The 20,811-nt window shown below is 45.1% G+C and overlaps 1 protein-coding gene across 1 annotated transcript in view; it reads right to left on the bottom strand.

Moving 5' to 3' along the window:
- The window catches only part of LOC145352554 (tumor necrosis factor alpha-induced protein 2-like), a 64,580-nt gene extending 44,285 nt beyond the window's left edge, over positions 1-20,295 (bottom strand). The window contains exon 1 of the mRNA XM_080202557.1: positions 20,273-20,295. The gene's annotated coding sequence lies outside the window, so the exon portion shown is untranslated. The remainder of the gene's footprint in view (positions 1-20,272) is intronic.
- Between the last annotated feature and the right edge of the window lie 516 nt (positions 20,296-20,811).

Below are 20,811 nucleotides of genomic sequence, written 5' to 3'. Positions count from 1 at the left end.
GCCAAGTAGTCTTTCAGAATCTTATATGTTTCACTGAGCTCATCTCTCATTCTTCTAAGTTCCAGGAAGTATACACCTATTCTACTCAATCTCTTCTCAAAGGACAACTCTCTCATCAGAGGAATCAATCTAGTGAACTTTTGTTGCGCCTCCTATAAGGCAAGTATATCTTTCCCTTGTTCTTGCGGGTCGAACCAAGTAAACAAACTTAAATTACGTTCGGATAAAGAAAAAGGGGCGGCTCCCCAAAAGGAGGGGGAACGGCCCGAACGGAAACAAAAAGTACAAAGGAAACTTAGGACAAGTCAAATCAAAATGTGATTATTGGAATCTATAAGGCACCTCAGCCCCTGCGGTGCCCAACGGGCACGGAAGGCCTCGACTGTGCTCGCGGACACCGCGTACTCCCTCTCCAGGGACACCCGGCCGCGAATGTAGCCGTGGTAGAGGGGCAGGCAGTCGGGACGGACGGCCCCGTCGATCGCCCGCTGCCTGGACCTGTTGATGGCGCGTTTCGCCAGGCCCAGGAGCAGGTTCACGAGGAGATCGGCATCCCGAACCTCCCCTCTCCGCACTGGGTGTCCGTAGATCAGGAGCGTGGGACTGAAATGCAACAGAACATCAATAAAAGGTTCTTCAGAAAATCAACAAGGGTGTGCAGTCTATAACACAAAACGTAGACGTGGTCCACGGATTCCACAAGGCCACAGAAAGAGCAGTCTCGGGAGCCCGCGAACCAGTGAATCCTGCTGTTGTGCGGAACTGCCGCGTGTAGCACCCTCCACCCCAGGTCCCCGAGGTAATTGGGGGAGATCCCTCCGTAGAGGGACCTCCATCGGGGACCTCCACCGCCCGGCAGCAACAAGGCCCGCCAAGTTGTATCCGGGCGATGGGCGAGGACGCGGTAGTGGAAGGTGTGCAGCAGCAGCCCGTACAGGAAACGCCTCCGCGCGCTGGAAAAAGGCACGGAGGACATTTCCGCGAGGCAGCTCACGCTGTGGGGCACCTGACCCGGGGAGGGGGGTCTCGGCTTCGAGCCAATGTGAAATTCCGTCCGAACAGGGGAATGCTCGGACATTTCCCTTGATCCAGACACCAAATATATGCACTGTGCTTTAAGCATGGTCTCACCAAAGTTCTGAACGTATGCAGCAAGACTTCTTTAGTCTTGCATCCTAATCGCTTTGCAATAAAGGCCAACAGACCCCTTTTGCCTTTCCACCTGCTTGTTCTACCTGTATATCAACTTACTGGGCAGATTTCCCATTCCCCTCCCCCAACCACCACCTCACCCCCACCAACCCTATCAGTATGGCATGTTCTGTGGTGTGGGAGGCAGCCGGCTGGTGGCGTGATCTTCCAGTTCACTTACTGTTATTGGGCTTTCCCATTGTTTGCACCCTCCGCCACTGGGGAACCCACAGTAGGGGGTCACCATCAGTGGGATTGGAAGATCCCACAAATGTGAACAGATGGAAAATCTCATCCATTGCGTTTCGTGTACGAGGACACCCAAATCTCTCAGAAACCTAATTTTAATAGTTCCTCAATAATCTCAGATTTCCCCTCACTATTCTCATCTGCCATCTTCTTGTCCACTCACTTTGTCTATCTATATCCATTCTCAGAGTGTTAGGGTGAATTTTCACAGCCCTGAGGAGGTGAAAGTAATTCATCTGACATTCATTCACCACCAAGTGCTTTTGCTGGAGGTAGAGTAACGAGGGCACTATCTTCTCGCTTGGCAGTGGTGAGAAATCACAACTAACAACCTGCCAACCTGAAAACGACTTATGTATTCCTTCTGTTCTTTCAACCAATCCTCTATCAATTCTAAAATATTAACCCCAATCTCATGAGCCATTTCATCTGATAGAGAACTGTGTTTCCTACCACAAGTCACCTAAAAAGGAGATATAGCACATGAAACAGTTCTCCTTTATTGTGCCAAATATAAGCATCTGCCAAAAATGATTTCCTGTTTAGAAAACTGTTTCAAATCCGCCTGATTGTTAAGTTTACTTATTAGTCCCAAGTGGGCTTACATTAACGCTGTAATGAAGTTACTATGAAAATTCCCTTGTCACCACACTCTGGCACTAGTTTGGGAGAATTTAGCACGGCCGATCCATCTGACCATGTTATGATTTCAATGAATTACCACTTCCTGAATAAAAAGTAAAGTAAAAGTTTATTTATTAGTCACAAGTCAGGGTTACATTAACATTGCAATGAAGTTACCGTGAAAATCCCCAGTACCTTGGCTTAATGTGCCTAACCAGCGTGTCTTTCAGAATGTGGAAGGAAACTGGAGCACCCGGAGGAAACCCACACAGATACGGTGAGAATGTGAAGATCCCACACAGACCAACTATCCCACCCATCAGTCTGAAACATGGAAAATTCATTGTTTTCACAGTGGAAGACACAAGTTGCAAAACAGAAAAAGAAGATAACCTAGTGGCTAAAAGGAGTGCGGCATGGGTGGCATGAAGGCATAGTGGTTATCACTGCTGCCTCAGAGCACCAGGGACCCAGGTTCGATTCCTGGCTTGGGTCACTGTCTGTGCGAAGTTTGCACATTCTCCCTGTGTCTGCCTGGGTTTTCTCTGGGTGCTCCAGTTTCCTCCCACAGTCCAAAAGATGTGCTGGTTAAATACATTGGCCATGATAAATTCTCCCTCAATGTACCCGAACAGGCACTGGAGTGTGGCGACTAGGAGATTTGCACAGTAACTTCATTGCTGTGTTAATGTAAGCTTACTTGTGACACTAATAAATAAACTTCAAAGAAATTAAGGAAATTAATATCAGCAGTGAAACTGGATTAATTTAAGGGTCTAAAATCTGACAAATGCCTTGGATCTAGTGATCTACACCTTGTGGTTCTAAAAAACATAGCTGTGAGGTGCTGCATACACTAGCTATGATTTTCCAAAATTGCGTAGATCTGGAAATACACTAGGAAACTCCAAAGGATTGGAATTTGAAAAAATGTAACATTGCTTTTTGAGGAAGGAGAAAGAGTTAAAACAGAGAACTACAGGCCAGATGGCACAACATCATGTGTTGGGAAATCTATTATTAAGGAAGTCTTCACAATACACATGGAGAAGTACAGTATGATAAGAATATGTTAATATGGTTTGACAACAGGGAAATCTTGTTTGACAATTTACTTTTTTATTCCTTTGCAGGAAATGGGCATCACAGGCTACGCCTGCATTTATTGCCCATCCTGAATATATTATCCACTCATTGAATTGGATGGTTTGGTTGGCATTTCAGAGGACATTGAAGAGTCAGACACATTGCTGTGGATCTGAAGTCACATGCAGGCTAGACCATGTGAGGACAGCGAATTTCCTTCCCTAAAGGACTTAAGTGAACCGGATGGTTATTATGACAGCCGTTTCATAGTCATCTGGCTTTTAGTGCCAGATTTTTAAACACTGAATTCAAATTACACTGTCTGTTGTGGGGGGTTTGAACTTGGGTCCCCAGAGAATTGCCCTGGGTTCCTGGACTACCAGTCCACTAACAATTGCACTATGGTACTGCATTAAAAGAAGTATATATTTGCACTGAAGGTAGTACAGTGAAGGTTCATTAAATTTGTCCCTGGGATGAAGGGGCTGTGAGGGGCTGAGTAAGTCGGGGCTTATTATCTCTGGGCTTTAGACGAATGAAAGGTGATCTTGTCAAAACCAACAAGATTCTGAAGGGATTGGATAGGGTTGATGGTGAGAAATTATTTCTGCTGGTCGGGGAGTCTAAAACATGGGGGCACAGACTCAGGATAATGGGTCTATTGTTAGGGACTGAGATGAGGAGAAATTATTTCAGTCAAAGGATTTTGTTTCTTTGGAATTCTCTACCCCTGAAAATCTTGGACGTGCCATCATTGAACACACTTAAGACTTAGATAGACACATCTTGAGTCTGTCGGATGATGAAGGGTTACTGGGAGTAGACAGAAAAGTGGATGAAGCCCATGATTGTACTGAGTGGCAGAGAATGCTCAATGGAGTTTGCTGGGCGACGTTTGGGAGCTACCAGAGATTCTTGCAACTCCCATTAAATGCCTGAGGCCACCATTAACTTCCAAAGAGCTCCAGGTTGATTGGTTTTAAATGACTCATTAGTGAACCTAAATGACAGACTGCCACCAGCAGCTGGGATTCCCATTCCTGCCCTCCCCATTAAATTGGGGACAATTTTCCCGATGCCAGCATTGGAGGTGGGTACTTCCTGCTGATTTTCCCAGCTCTCCCATCATCAATCCTGCTTCATTAAATCCCAGCCTTGGTCTACTTGATCCACAGCACCAGATCTAGCAATGCCTCCTCATTAGATGCACTAAAAACATACTGTTTAATGATCCCCTGAACCCATTTTAGAAATTCCATCCCCCCCTTTCCCATTATTCTAACATAATTTCAATTGCTAATTGTGTAGTTTTAGTCTCCCCATATCACAACTCTATAATTCTGCAATTTCCCTGCAGATTTGCTCCTCTATCTCTCTCTTCGGAGACCAAAGGAACCAATAATGTGATCATGCCCTTTTTGTTTTCGAACTGTAACTGAATGGATTCTGTTCTTGCCTCCTCAAGAATATCCCCTCTTCCCAATAGAGGCTATCAGACATGCTCAATGTTTATTAAAAGCCCACTGAAAGTGGGGGTTAATGGGTGCTATTCGGATTGGCGGTTGGTGACGACTGGAGTGCCCCAGGGGTCGGTGCTGGGGCCTCAGCTATTTACCATTTATATAGATGATCTGGAGGAGGGAACCGAGTGTATGGTGTCGAAATTTGCAGATGACACCAAGATTGGTGGAACGGCAAATTGCGCGGAGGGTGTGGAGAGTCTGCAGAAGGATCTAGATAGGCTGGGCAAATGGGCCAGGAACTGGCAAATGGAATTTAATGTTGGCAAGTGCGAGGTGGTCCACTTTGGTAGGAATAATGGTAGGAAGGACTATTACTTACGTGGCAAAAAACTGCAGCAGGCGACGGTGCAGAGGGACCTCGGGGTCCTTGTGCATGAGTCGCAAAAACCCAGCCTGCAGGTGCAGCAGGTGGTCAGGAAGGCTAATGGGATGCTGGCCTTCATAGCGAGGGGGATTGAATATAAAAATAGGGAGGTCTTGCTGCAGTTGTGTAGGGCATTGGTGAGGCCGCAGCTGGAGTACTGTGTGCAGTTGTGGTCACTGCACTTACGCAAGGATATTTTGGCCTTGGAGGGAGTGCAGAGGAGGTTTACTAGGCTGATACTGGAGTTGAGGGGGTTGAGCCATGAGGAGAGGCTGAATAAACTAGGCTTGTACTCGTTAGAGTTTAGAAGAATGAGGGGAGATCTCATTGAGACGTATAAGATGATGAATGGGATGGATAGGATAGAGGTGGAGAGACTCTTCCCGCTCAGAAAGGACAGTAGGACTAGGGGGCACAGCCTCAAGATAAAGGGGGGGTGGTTTAGAACGGAGTTGAGGAGGAACTTCTTCACTCAAAGGGTGGTGAATCTCTGGAATTCTCTGCCCATTGAAGTGGTGGAGGCTGCCTTGCTCAATATTTTTAAGACACGGGTTGATGGGTTTTTGATAAGCGAGGGGATTAAGGGTTATGGGGAGAGGGCGGGAATGTGGAACTGAGCCACGACAGATCAGCCATGATCTTATTGAATGGCGGGGCAGGCTCGAAGGGCTAGATGGCCTACTCCTTCTCCTATTTCTTATGTTCTTATGTTCTAATTCCCATTGCTATCTCGGCTACACTTCCTTACATCTTATACCCTTCACCTGTTCAATTCTTCCATTTCCTCTGTTTCCATCACATCTATTTCAAACCTGCAAATTTCCATGCCAGCACTTTTTTAGATTTCTTTTTTTCTCACCCGAGGATTCCCTCCATTGTGGTTGATAATGTCCTCAACCATGTTCATTTCTTTTCCTGCATCTCCGCTTTCACCCCTCATCCTCCTTCCCACGATAGGCTCCCCTGTGTCCTGACCTTTTACCCCACAATCCTTCATAACACATTTTAGAAATTCCATTCCCCCTTTTCTCATTATTCTAACATCATTTCAATTGATAATTGTGTGATTTAAGTGTGCCAGTATCCCCACTTGTGATGTGGATATGCTGGCATTGGACTGGGGTAAACACAGTAAAAAGTCTGACAACACCAGGTTTAAATCCAACCGATTTATTTGATAGTAAACTCACTAGCTTTCGGGTTAGTCCCTTCGTCAGGTGATTGGAGAGTTCTAGCCTCAGACAGCATATAAAGCACAGTTTACAGATTACTGATTAGAACGCAAATCTTTATACCTAATCTGCTGTTCAAGTCCTAAAGTGGCCGACAATGTGAGTGGAAGGAGCACTGATCACAGATTAAAGAGATGTGTATTGTCTCCAGACAGTACAGTAAGTGAGGTTTTGCAAACCCAGGCAAGTCACGGGGGTTACAGATAGTGCGACATGAGCCCAAGATCCCTGTTGAGACCGTCCTCATGTGTGCGGAACTTGGCTATCAGTCTCTGTTCAGCGACTCTGCGCTGTCGTGTGTCGTGAAGGCCGCCTTGGAGAATGCTTACCCGAAGGTCAGAGGCTGAATGCCCGTGACCACTGAAGTGTTCGCCAACAGGAAGGGAACAGTCTTGCCTGGTGATTGTTGTGCGATGTTCATTCATCCGTTGTCGTAGCATTTGCATGGTCTCCCCAATGTACCATGCTTCGGGACATCCTTTCTTGCAACGTATCAGGTAGACAACGTTGGCCGAATTGCAAGAGTATTTACCGTGTACCTGGTGGATGGTATTCTCACGTGTGATGATGGTATCCATGTCGATGATCCTGCATGTCTTGCAGAGGTTGCTGTGGCAGGGTTGTGTGGTATTGTGGTCACTGTTCTCCTGAGGGCTGGGTAGTTTGCTGCGAACAATGGTCTGTTTGAGGTTGCGTGGTTGTCTGAAAGCAAGAAGTCGGGGTGTGGGGATGGTCCTGGTGAGATGTTCGTCTTCGTCAATGATATGTTGAAGACTCCGGAGAAGATGTCGTAGCTTCTCCGCTCCGGGGAAGTACTGGACGACGAAGGGTACTCTGTCCACCGTGTCCCGTGTTTGTCTTCTGAGGAGGTTGGTGCGGTTTTTTGCTGTGGCGCATCGGAACTGTCGATCTATGAGCCGAGCACCATATCCTGTTCTTATGAAGGCATCTTTCAGTGTCAGGAGGTGTCTGTAATGATCCTCCTCATCTGAGCAAATCCTGTGTATATGGAGAGCTTGTCCATAGGGGATGGCTTCTTTAACATGTTTAGGGTGGAAGCTGGCGAAGTGGAGCATTGTGAGATTGTCTGTGGGCTTGCGGTACAGTGAGGTGCTGAGGTGACCGTCCTTGATGGAGATGTGTGTGTCCAAGAATGCAACCGATTCTGGGGAATAGTTCCACGTACTCCCCGCATTGGAGATCTCTACTGTCTCCCAAAGATGCAAGGCAAACACACCCGGCCGTCCCATCGTATCAGGCAATGGGACTCTGTGTGAGAACCTCTCTGGCTACGTCGAGGGCATCCTGAAACCCATTGTACAAAGAACCCCCAGCTTTTGTCGCGACACTACGGACTTCCTACTGAAACTCAGCACACACGGAGCAGTTGAACCAGGGACACTCCTCGTCACAATGGATGTCTCAGCGCTCTACACCAACATCCCCACAACAATAGCATTGCTGCGACTGCCTCAGTGCTCAATGCTGACAACTGCCAGTTTCCAGATGCAATTTTACAACTCATCCGCTTTATCCTGGACCACAATGTCTTCACCTTCAACAACCAGTTTTTCATCCAGACACATGGAACAGCCATGGGGACCAAATTCGCACCTCAAAATGCCAACATCTTCATGCACATGTTCGAACAAGACTTCTTCACCGCACAGAATCTTCAACCGATGCTATACACTAGATACATCGATGACATTTTCTTCCTTTGGCTTCATGGTGAACAATCACTGAAACAACTATATGATGATGTCAACAAATTCCACCCCACCATCAGACTCACCATGGACTATTCCCCAGAATCAGTTGCATTCTTGGACACACGCATCTCCATTAAGGACGGTCACCTCAGCACCTCACTGTACCGCAAGCCCACAGACAATCTCACAATGCTCCACTTCTCCAGTTTCCACCCTAAACATGTTAAAGAAGCCATCCCCTATGGACAAGCCCTCCGTATACACAGGATTTGCTCAGATGAGGGGGATTGTGACAGACACCTCCAGACGCTGAAAGATGCCGTCATAAGAACAGGATATGGCGCTCGACTCATAGATCGACAGTTCCGATGCGCCACAGCAAAAAACCGCACCAATCTCCTCAGAAGACAAACACGGGACACGGTGGACAGAGCACCCTTCGTCGTCCAGTACTTCCCCAGAGCGGAGAAGCTACGACATCTTCTCCGGAGTCTTCAACATATCATTGATGAAGACGAACATCTCGCCAGGGCCATCCCCACACCCCCACTTCTTGCTTTCAGACAACCACGCAACCTCAAACAGACCATTGTTCGCAGCAAACTACCCAGCCCTCAGGAGAACAGTGACCACAATACCACACAACCCTGTCACAGCAACCTCTGCAAGACATGCCGGATCATCGACATGGATACCATCATCACACGTGAGAATACCATCCACCAGGTACATGGTAAATACTCTTGCAACTCGGCCAACATTGTCTACCTGATACGTTGCAAGAAAGGATGTCCCGAAGCGTGGTACATTGGGGAGACCATGCAGACGCTACGACAACGGATGAATGAACATCGCGCGACAATCACCATGCAAGACTGTTCCCTTCCTGTTGGCGAACACTTCAGTGGTCACGGGCATTCAGCCTCTGGCCTTCGGGTAAGCATTCTCCAAGGCGACCTTCACGACACACGACAGCGCAGAGTCGCTGAGCAGAGACTGATAGCCAAGTTCCGCACACATGAGGACGGTCTCAACAGGGATCTTGGGTTCATGTTGCACTATCTGTAACCCCCGTGACTTGCCTGGGTTTGCAAAACCTCACTCACTGTGCTGTCTGGAGACAATACACATCTCTTTAACCTGTGATCAGTGCTCCTTCCACTCACATTGTCGGCCACTTTAGGACTTGAACAGCAGGTTAGGTGTAAAGATTCGCATTCTAATCAGTAATCTGTAAACTGTCTGTGCTTTATATGCTCTGTCTGAGGCCAGAACTCTCCATTCACCTGAAGAGGGGACTAATCCCGAAAGCTAGTGAGTTTACTATCAAATAAATTGGTTGGATTTAAACCTGGTGTTGTCAGACTTTTTACAGTATCACCATTCCACAGTACTGGGCGGCAAGGTGGCACAGTGGTTAGCACTGCTGCCTCTCAGTGCCATGGAGCCAGGTTCGATTCTGTCCTCAAGTCACTGTCTGTGTGGAGTTAGCACATTCTCCCCGTGTCTGCGTGGGTTTCCTCTGGGTGCTCTGGTTTCCTCCCATAGTCCAAAGATGTGTGGGTTAGGTTGATTGGCCATGCTAAATTGACTCTAGTGTCAGAGGGATTAGCAGGGTAAACAAGTGGGGTTACAGGAATAGGGCCTGGGTGGAATTGTGGTCAGTGCAGACTCGATGGGCCAAATGGCCTCTTTCCGCACTGTAGGGATTCTATGATTCTTTCACATCTCTGCAATTTCCCTCCAGATTTGACCCTCTATGCCCCTTTTTGGAGACAGTAAGAAATCTCACAACGCCAAGTTAAAGTCCAACAGGTTTATTTGGAATCACGAGCTTTCGGAGCACTGCTCCTTCATCAGGTGAGTCCTTTTGGAGACAGGAAGAATGTTACCTGCAGTTTGATCATGCTCTTTCTGTTTCTGAACTCTTACAGAATGGATTCAATTAGAGATGATTTACAGATTATTTACTGTCATTTCCACCACCACAAAACACATTTTCCCCTCCCCTTTATTTTCAGCATTCCAAGCAAATGCAGGAGATGTAACACCTGCGCTTTTGTGTCCTTTGTCCTCTCGGTCCAAGGCTCCTTCCAGGTGAAGAAGCAATTCACGTGCACTTCTTTCAATTTAGCCTGATGTATTATTCACTGTTCACAATGTGGGCCCCTCTACACCAGGGAGACCAAACACAGGTTGGGTGACCGCTTTGCAGAAGGCTTCCTTTCAGTCCACAGGCATGCCCAGTAGCTTCCAGGGGCTGCCATTTCATTTCTCCCCCTGGTTACACATGCTGACATCTCTGTCCTCACTCTGATGTACTGTTCAGGTGAAGCTCAAGATAGGCGTAAGGAACAGCATCACATCTTTCAATTCGGCACTTTGCAACCTCCCAAATTTTGGTCCTCTTGAAGTTCTAATTTTCAAAAATCTCTTGAGGAACTATGTTTTCCACTTTAAGGAAATGAAACCTGTAGATTCATAAGTTATGAACTCAAAATATAAGTAACAATGACCATTTAGGAAACTTTAAGGGCTGTTTAGGAAATGGTTCTTCTGTTTTTACTTTATATTTGGCATGTGCCTACCAGTTAGTTAAAAATTCCTGTAACTGAACATGTAAAAAAATGAAAAAAAAAATTATATTGGTAATTTAGTCTTTTTTTTCAAATTCTTCTGCACGAATTCTCACTTCCCATCACATGCTTAATTTATTAAGGGTGATTGCCACTAGTTACACCTTGAAGTGAAGCAACTCAATAGATTTCTCCCTGCTGCCCCCGGAAATAAATTAGGCTCAAACAACCACACACAATCCAACGTTACAACTCTGTAATTTCAGGGACACATTTGCTATTAGCCCTAAAATGTCCGTGACATCTTCAACATTTCTGGGATCTAAAGCTATCGCGATTGGACAGTGAGTTGGCAGGGAAACCATTTCCATTGTTTTTCACCCAGAAATTAATCAGCTGAATTTTCCAATGTGATTTGACTCTATTATTTGTTCACTAAGCCCCTGTGATACTGACTGAAACAAGACTCACGCTGCAGCTCGAGACTCACAATCGACTCATTGAGAATGAGAAATATGAATCCCAGCTATTTTAAAAATCATCATAAGGTTTACTTCTTCAACCTGAAGATTGCTGGAAGTTTAAGTAGTGCTTACTGTACCTGGAGAAAGTTTGTTGGAACACTTTATGTTGGAATTCAGTCTTCAGAACATTGGATTTGTTTCTGATTGCCTGTGGGAGAGTGAACAATTTTAATCCTCTTCTTCCCCACTTTGTGATGCACTAAGGAAGAGTATGACTCTTCTGTGAATATCTTAGTTTTTTTTATATTCATTCGTGGGATGTGATGTCCAGCAGCATTCATTGCCAATTCCTAATGGCCCTTGAAAAAGTGGTGATGAGCTGCCTTCTTGAACTGCTGCAGTTCATGTTGTGGAGGTACAACCATAGTGCTGTTAGTATTGTAATTGATTAGAATTGTAATTAGTTAATAACCATATACAATTTTCATGCAGAAGGAAAAGAAGATGGAGAAGGAGAACATGGAACAAAGGAAAGTGATGCAGCATTTAAGCAGATTAGAACTGTAATGCTCAAACTATGTTAGGGGTTTTAAACAATGAGAAAGGATGTGGTTTGCACGTGTAGATTCAAGCTAACAACAGCAGATTGACATGGCTTTTTGCCCATACAGAGAACAACCTGAATGTAAAACAGAAGCCTCTGCAATATCTTCGTAACATTGTTAGTGAGGGATCATTTTGGGACCAGTGACCATAATTCTACTAGTTTTAAGATAGCTATGGAGAATGATAGGTCTGTCCCAAAAGTTAAAATTCTAAATTGGGGCAAGGCCAATTTTCATGGTATCAGGCAGGAACTTTCAAAAGTTAATTGGGAAAATCTATGGGAAGGAAAAGGGACGTCTGGTAAGTGGCATGCTTTCAAAAGTATGTTAACCAGCATTCAGGGTAAACACATTCCTCTTAGAGCGAAGGGCAAGGCTGACAGAAGTCAGGAACCCTGGATGACTCGGGGATATTCAGGCCCTGGTCAAGAAGAAGAAAGAGGCACATGACATGCATAGGCAGCTGGGATCAAGTGAATCTCTTGAAGAGTATAGAGGGTGTAGGAATAGAGTTAAGAGAGAAATCAGAAGGCCAAAAAGGGTACCTGAAATTGTTTTGGCAGATAAGGCAAAGGAGAATCTAAAGAGCTTCTACAATTACATAAAGGGCAAAAGAGTAACAAGGGAAAGAGTAGGGCCTCTTAAGTATCAACAAGATCATCTATGTGTGGATCCACAAGAAATGGGTGAGATCCTAAATGAATGTTTCTCATCAGTATTTACTGTTGAGAAAAACATGAATGTTAGGGAACTTGGGGAAATACATATTGGAGTGTACATATTACAGAGGAGGAGGTGCTGGAAATCTTAAAGCGCATCAATGTAGATAAATCTGCAGGACCTGATGAGGTGTATCCCAGGACGTTGTGGAAGGCTAGGGAGGAAACTGCGGGTTCCCTAGCCGAGATATTTGAATCATCGATAGTCACAGGTGAGGTGACTGAAGATTGGATTTTAAACAAGGGCTGCAGCGAAAAGCCTGGGATCTACAGGCCAGTGAGCCTCACATCTGTGGTGGGTAAATTGTTGGAAGGTATTTTGAGAGACAGGATCTACAGGCATTTAGAGATGCAAGGACTAATTAGGGCCAGTCAGCATTGCCTTGTGAGTGGAAAATCACGTCTCACAAATCTGATTGAGTTTTTTGAAGGGGTAAGGTAGATGAGGACAGTGCAGTTGATGTTGTTTACATGGACTTCAGCAAGGCCTTTGGCAAAGTACTTCATGGTAGGTTGTTGCATAATGTTAAATCTCACAGGATCCAGGGTGAGGTATCTAAATGGATACAAAATTGGCTTCTTGACAGAAGCCAGAGGGTGGTTATAGAGAGTTGTTGCCTCAGGGATCAGTGCTGGGTCCACTGTTATTTGTCATTTATATTAATGATTTGGATGAGAATATAGGGGGCATGATTAGTAAGTTTGCAGATGACACCAAGATTAGTGGCATAGCGGACAGTGAAGAAAGTTATCTCCAATTGTAACAGCATCTTGATCAATTGGACCAGTGGGCTGACGATTGGCAGATGCAGTTTAATTTAGACAAATACAAGGTAGGTTGAACCAGGGTAGGACTTACTCAGTTAATGGTAGGACATTGAGGAGAGTTACAGAACAAAGGGATCTAGGGGTATGTGTTCATAGCTCCTTGAAAGTGGAGTCACAGGTGGACAGAGTGGTGAAGGAGGCATTCGGCATGCTTGGCGTCGTTGGTCAGAACATTAAATACGGAAGTTGGGACGTCTTGTTAAAGTTGTACAAGACATTGGTAAGGCCACACTTGGAATACTGTTGCAATTCTGGTCACCCTATTCTAGAAAGGATATTATTAAACTAGAAAGAGTGCAGAAAAGAATTACTAGGATGCTACAGGGACTTGATGGATTGAGTTATAAGAAGAGGCTGGATAGACTGGGACATTTTTCTCTGGAGCGTAGGAGGCTGAGGGGTGACCTTATAGAGGTCCATCAAAGAATGAGGAGCATAGACCAGTAAGATGGTCAATATGTTTTCCCAAAGATAGGGGAGTCTAAAACTAGAGGGCATAGGTTTAAGGTGAGAGGGGAGAGATACAAAGGTGCCCAGAGGGGCAATTTTTTCAGAGGGTGGTGAGTATCTGGAACAAGCTGCCAGAAGTAGTAGTAGAGGTGGGTTTTTATCTTTTAAAAAGCATTTAGATAGTTATATGGGTATGATGGATATAGAGGGATATAGGCCAAACGCGGATTAGTTTAGGGGTTTTAAAAAAAAGGGTGGCATGAACAAGTTGGGCCGAAGGGCCTGTTTCCATGCTGTAAACCTTTATGACTCTACCACCTAGTCTCATGGTGCCCCAATTCTGAGGTCATGTAACAATTTCAGTTCTGTAATTGTGTCCACTCCTTTTTCTGTTCCCTGAGGGCTGAGTGGAGCTTTGTCAGCAAAAATGGAAGAGAATGGCAGGGTAATCGCAAGCAGATCATCCCCGCTGAGTGCAGCAACAAAAGTGGGCAATATTAATCTACAAAATAGGTGGGGTTTAGATTGGGGTGAATTTGAGAAACATGAATCAAATTCAACTACCTTTGGCTTTGACTGTAGCTAAAAGGTGGATGCTGGAGGGATTTGCCTTTATACCTCCCGCATTGATCCACATGTTTGAGGAACTTCCATGATTGGCAACCTCAATGATGACCCCTACCATCCACCACCACCCCGCCCCTCCCCCACCAAGCCACAGCAGTCAGTGAACCAAATAGCTCCCAATCCCCCCGCCACAATGTCTCCAGGCCCCTCATTTCCTCCACTCCCTGACTACCCAATTTCATCCCCCTCCCCCTGCCCCCAACACTTGAATTGACAACCCACCTGCTTGCTGTAGACTTCCCCCAGTTGTCCTTTTGTTGAATGGGAAATGAGAATGTGACAATAGAGAGTTCTGTAAAAAATACTTTCCCCATATAATTTCGCAAACGAAACAACAAAGGCATGGTAGGAAACACTCAAGTGAATTCTCCCATGCAATTAAAATGTTTTTCTCTTCTGCTTTCTCTCACTTCCACATGATTTTAATAGAACTGACTGTGTGTTGTTTGCTCTGCTACCCTGGCCTTAACAGATATCCTCTCTGTTTTGCAGACTACGAGGGCCCTGTCAAAGACTCCCCAACCAAGCTGAACAGGGGCAGACTTACTCAGTGGGCAGGAGGTCACATGGGGCTCTGTCCGAGCTCACAGGCTCCCAGGTTTGATTCCCGGCTTGGGTCATTGTCTGTGCAGAGCCTGCCCTTCTCCCCATGTCCGTGTGGGTTTCCTCTGGGTGCTCCATTTCCTCTCAGAGTCTGAAAGATGTGCTGGTTAGGTGCATTGTCCGTGCTAAGTTCTCCCTCAGTGTACCTGAACCGGTGTCAGAATATGGCAACTAGGGGATTTCACAGTCACGTAATGCAGTGTTAATGTAAGCTTACTTGTGACACAAATAAATTAATAAAAGCTTAAAAAACGATTGACTGCAGCAGGCCTTGAAGATCTGTTGTAATGTTGTGATGGTGTTCATAGCAAATTTGGGATTTTTCAGTTTAATAATAAGTGTAGCAGAGTTAGTGTGATAAATAAAGTTGCAATTGTAGGCTTTCTGGTTTTTGCACTTTTAAAATCCTCTCCTGTTACACATTGTAGCACAGGGCATTGCTAAAATGTAAAATATTGAAAGTACATCAGATGATGTATTTTTGTTACATGCACATATCCATCAGTTCTGGTGGCAATCCCAGGAAGGACAGGGGACAGTAGCAATCATGCAACTTGGCTCCCAAAAAATTTAGCAACCAGATCCCTTCAAGTTATGCTTGGGAGACAGTGTAATTGAAGTGGAAAATTTAAGATGTTATTTTTGCCCAGAGCCCAGTTGTGGAGAGAAGCAGGGTGAGTAAAAGATTAGCCTAGTGGAAAGGTAAAATTAGTATGATCAGTTAGCTTATTCAGAGCTAATTGATAGAATGATTCACAATGTAAACAGTTGCAACCAAAAGAGAAAATACTGGAAGATCTCAACAGGTCTGGCAGCATCTGTAAGGAGAAGAAAGAGGTGATGTTTCGAGTTCAGATGACCCTTTGTCAAAGCTGTAAACAGTTGCTACATCAGAAAGGCTTAGGCTAGAGATTACCATATAAAGCAATGCACGGTAAAGTAGCCAAACAGCAAAGAGAAAAGAAAGTTCTACCCTGCTGAGATAAAAATACTACATGAGAAGAAAAATCCTTTTAGTCAGTACAATGAGAATAATGTTCTCTTACATAATAACATAATAAATAGGAGCAGGAGTAGGCCATCCAGCCCTTCGAGCCTGCCCCGCCATTCAATAAGATCATGGCTGATCTGTCTTGGCTCAGTTCCACATTCCCGCCCTCTCCCCATAACCCTTAATCCCCTCGCTTATCAAAAACCCATCAACCTGCGTCTTAAAAATATTTATCGAGGCAGCCTCCACCACTTCAACGGGCAGAGAATTCCAGAGATTCACCACCCTTTGAGTGAAGAAGTTCCTCCTCAACTCCGTTCTAAACCGCCCCCCCTTTATCTTGAGGCTGTGCCCCCTAGTCCTACTGTCCTTTCTGAGCGGGAAGAGTCTCTCCACCTCTATCCTATCCATCCCATTCATCATCTTATACGTCTCAATGAGATCTCCCCTCATTCTTCTAAACTCTAATGAGTACAAGCCTAGTTTATTCAGCCTCTCCTCATAGCTCAACCCCCTCAACTCTGGTATCAGCCTAGTAAACCTCCTCTGCACTCCCTCCAAGGCCAAAATATCCTTGCGCAAGTGTGGCGACCAAAACTGCACACAGTACTCCAGCTGCGGCCTCACCAATGCCCTATAGAGCTGCAGCAAGACCTCCCTACTTTTATATTCAATCCCCCTCGCTATGAAGGCCAGCATCCCATTAGCCTTCCTGACCACCTGCTGCACCTGCAGGCTGGGTTTTTGCAACTCATGCACAAGGACCCCGAGGTCCCTCTGCACCGTCGCCTGCTGCAGTTTTTCGCCCCGTAAGTAATAGTCCTTCCTACCATTATTCCTACCAAAGTGGACCACCTCGCACTTGCCAACATTAAATTCCATTTGCCATTTCCTGGCCCATTCGCCCAGCCTATCTAGATCCTTCTGCAGACTCTCCACACCCTCTGTGCAATTTGCCGTTCCTCCAATCTTGGTGTCATCAGCAAATTTCGACACCATACACTCGGTTCCCTCCTCCAGATCATCTATATAAATGGTAAATAGCTGAGGCCCCAGCACCGACCCCTGGGGCACTCCAGTAGTCACCAATCTCCAATCCGAATAGCATCCATTAACCCCCACTCTTTGCCTCCTATTTGACAACCAATCCTCTATCCACGCTAACACCCTACCCCCAACTCCATGCCCCCTTACCTTCTGCAATAACCTCTTGTGAGGTACCTTGTCAAACGCCTTCTGAAAATCAAGAAAGACCACATCCACCGGCTCTCCTCTATCCACCGCCCTAGACACATCCTCATAGAACTCCAATAAATTCGTCAGACACGACTTCCCCTTAACGAAACCGTGCTGCGTCTGCTCTATCAAGCAATTCCCCTCAAGATGCCTCGCTATTTCCTCCTTGATGACGGATTCTAACATTTTACCTACAACAGACGTTAAACTAACCGGCCTATAATTCCCTGCCTTTTGCCTACCACCCTTCTTAAACAACGGCGTAACATTAGCCATTTTCCAATCTTCCGGCACTTCCCCGGAATCCAGCAACGTTTGGAAAATAACCACCAAGGCATCCACTATCACCTCCGCCATTTCTTTCAGAACCCTTGGATGCATTCCATCCGGTCCTGGGGACTTGTCCACAATCAGTCCCTCTAGTCTGTCGAGCAGCGCCTCTCTAGTAACAATAATATCATTCAGGCCCTCCAGTCCTACCACCTTTCCATCTCTAACACCCGGCAAATTATTTACGTCCTCCTCCGTGAAGACCGAAACAAAAAAGTTATTCAAGGCCTCAGCCATTTCCCCATCCCCTACCACTAAGTCCCCCCTCTCATCCTCTAAGGGTCCAACGTTCACCCTAGCCAGCCTCTTCCTTTTTATATATTTATAAAAACTCTTGCTATCCTTTTTATATTAAGCACTAGCCCAGCTTCATAGTTTCTCCTACCCTTGTTTATCAACTTCTTTGTCAATCTTTGTTGACATTTAAACCTCTCCCAATCCTCTTCTCGCCCACTACTCTTAGCTACTCTAAACACCTCCGCTTTTAATTTAACACTTTCCTTCACCTCCTTCGTTATCCACGTCTTATTACCTCTCCTCCTACGGTCCTTTTTAACCATCGGAATAAATTTCTGCTGAGCACCAAGAAAGATCTCCTTAAAGATCCTCCACTGCTCCTCAGCAGACCTACCTTCCAACGCGCTCCCCCAGTCCACATTCACCAATTCTTCTCTCATCCTACCGCACTCCCCTCTATTCAAACAAAGGACGCGTGTCCGGGAACCCACTTTCTCCTCCTCCATCTGCACCAGAAACTCCACCATACAATGATCACTCTCCCCAAGAGGATCCTTCACCACAAGGTCCCTAATTCTACCCGCCTCGTTACATAGCACCAGATCCAAGATAGCTCGCTCCCTCATCAGCTCCAACACACACTGTTCAAGGAAACTATCCCGGCAGCATTCCGAGAACTCCTCCTCGAGCCCACCGCGTCCAACATGGGTCGACCAATCAATATGTAGATTGAAATCCCCCATAATTATCGCCGTTCCATTCCTGCACGCCGCACTTATTTGCGCGTTAACAGAGATGACTGGAGTTGGACTGGAATGGGCACAGTAAGAAGTCTCACAACACCAGGTCTATTTAGTAGCACAAGCTTTTGGAGCGCTGCTCCCCCACCAGGCTGCTGTGGGCTTGTTGCAGCGATGGACAAACTGTTGTGGATCCAGGCAACCAAAGAGGTCGGAATTGATTCATGCCATGGCTAACCTTTCGAAACAGTTGTTAATGATGGATGTCAGAGCCACCAGACGATAATCATTCAGGCACACTGCTCACTCACTTGATGAAGGAGCAGCACTCCAAAAGCTCACACTATCAAATAAACCTTTTGGACTTTAACCTGGTGTTGTGAGACCTCTTAGGGAGTACAATTTAGAAGGCCTGTAATGTGCCACATCAGCCTTCAGCTGACTGAGGACCAATAATTGAGGACCAGGATCTCAAACCCATATTAATGTCATGTTTACCAAGCAGCAGATCCCCAACTCCTATATATTTTAAGCGACTTGGCCAACCTCCATCAGGGAACCAAAAGCACCAGGGAGACATCGCGAGCAGCACTTTCACAAGATCCTCAAAATCTACTGGCAAGTAAGATCCAACAGCCCCATCCTCTCCCAAACCAACCTGCCCAGCTGACCTGCCAACACTAATCCCTCAAAATTAGATCCGCTAGGCAGGATACATAGTTTGTTTGTCTGACAACATACTCCATGTACAGCCACCCAAGGCTGAAATTGAACCCAGGTCCCTGGAGCTGTGAGGCAGCAATACTAATTATTTTTCACTACTGTGCCACCTTATTTTGGAGATTTGTTTTCAAGATGAGTTCTGAAACCCAAAGTTAATATTTTATCCACAGGCTTTGGAGGAATTTCTGTTTATATATTTGCATCATGTAAATCTACTCCTCCACAATTCCTTCTTGATATTCAAGAAATCTTACTACTTATCTTAAGAGTTGAAATTGCCAGGGATTGAAATTCTCAAAATTGGTACCTTGGTTAAAAACGTTAACGTGCGGTTTAATTTTTGCTAACAAGGGATCGTAGTCCTACAACCTAAATGAATGCAAGAATAACTGAGACATTCTCTGCATCAGGCTAATTTTCTCATCTTGAAAAACAAATAAATGTTACAATTACAGGAGAAACACCACCCTTCTGTTCCTTTTCACATTTTAGCCAAAAGCAATAAATTTGAAAGATTTATTGTGTGAGGATCCTGTTTACTGATTTTCTTTAAACCTTTTATTGTTCAACACACCGTAGCCAATCAATAAACTGCACTTAACCTCACGTCAGACTTATAAAGCAATGAGACTTTCGTGACATTATAAAGCGTTTAAAGATCAACAGAGCCTGTATATTTTCGTCTATATATTAACCACACAATGTATTTTTTTAAAAAGGCAAGAAATACCCCTGAAACGAGATTCATCATGATTTTGTGCCTATAAGAACAACTTTCGAGCTCCTCTGAAGTATTCAGGATCTTTGGGAGAAAAACAGGATTGTAGGAACAAGCCAATACGATCGTACACAATACAACGTTGCCGTGTTTGTATACAGGCAGAGATTTGAGGTAGATGGGACAGAACACATTGCAAAGTTCGAAATGTGAAGCGCTCTGTTACCACTTTCGACCGTAAATAGATTAAGGTCGCCAACATTTAAGCTTAAGGTAGTAACTCAGTCCATCTAGGCACGGCTTACTACACAAACTGTGGTTTTCAAGAAAATTCAGCTGAGTTTACACCCAAATCATTAGAAGGCTCGTTACAATAGCTCGGCAAAATACCGTAGCAATTAAAACTTCTAATGAGATGGTAAATGAGAAGGGTGATTGAAATACCTGTTACAGCAAGTGCATTCTCTCTTTCATTCACTCCCGCCACTCAAACTTGGTGCAGGTTACAACAGCCATATAATCAGACAATTCTTTACAGGTATAAACAACCAAAGAAAACCAAAAGTAAAGCCGGGCTGTAGACTAATATGGCACTCGTCCAAAAGGAAATAAAAACATACAAACGTACCAGATAATCCATTTACTCAATAGAGGCCCTAAGCTCCACAGTCCGAAATACTTTAGTCTTTGTGTGTAAATTTTAGATATTAATTACGCTGTAAGCACGGCATGTCTCACATTCCCCGATTTCACTGAGACAGAAGATTAAGTGAACAGCCCGTCTCTCCCACTCCACGGACGTTTAATTGTACTCTATCTGCTGATAATACTTTGTAAATTGCTTTGTGTGCTGAAGAATAAATTATAACCAGAAGCGCTGACTGATTTTGTATCTCCCTCAAGTGAAACATGCAAGATTTTACTTTAAGAACAACTCCATTTAATCTGAAATATTTTCCAGGCGGCATTGGTGGCATTTAGTC

This window comes from Carcharhinus amblyrhynchos, chromosome 14 (genome assembly GCF_965287045.1).
Source record: "Carcharhinus amblyrhynchos chromosome 14, sCarAmb.v2.hapA, whole genome shotgun sequence".
Classification (NCBI taxonomy): Eukaryota; Metazoa; Chordata; class Chondrichthyes; order Carcharhiniformes; family Carcharhinidae; genus Carcharhinus; species Carcharhinus amblyrhynchos.
The sequence above is the reverse complement of the archived record's forward strand: the minus strand, read 5'-3'. Positions and strand labels throughout refer to the sequence as shown.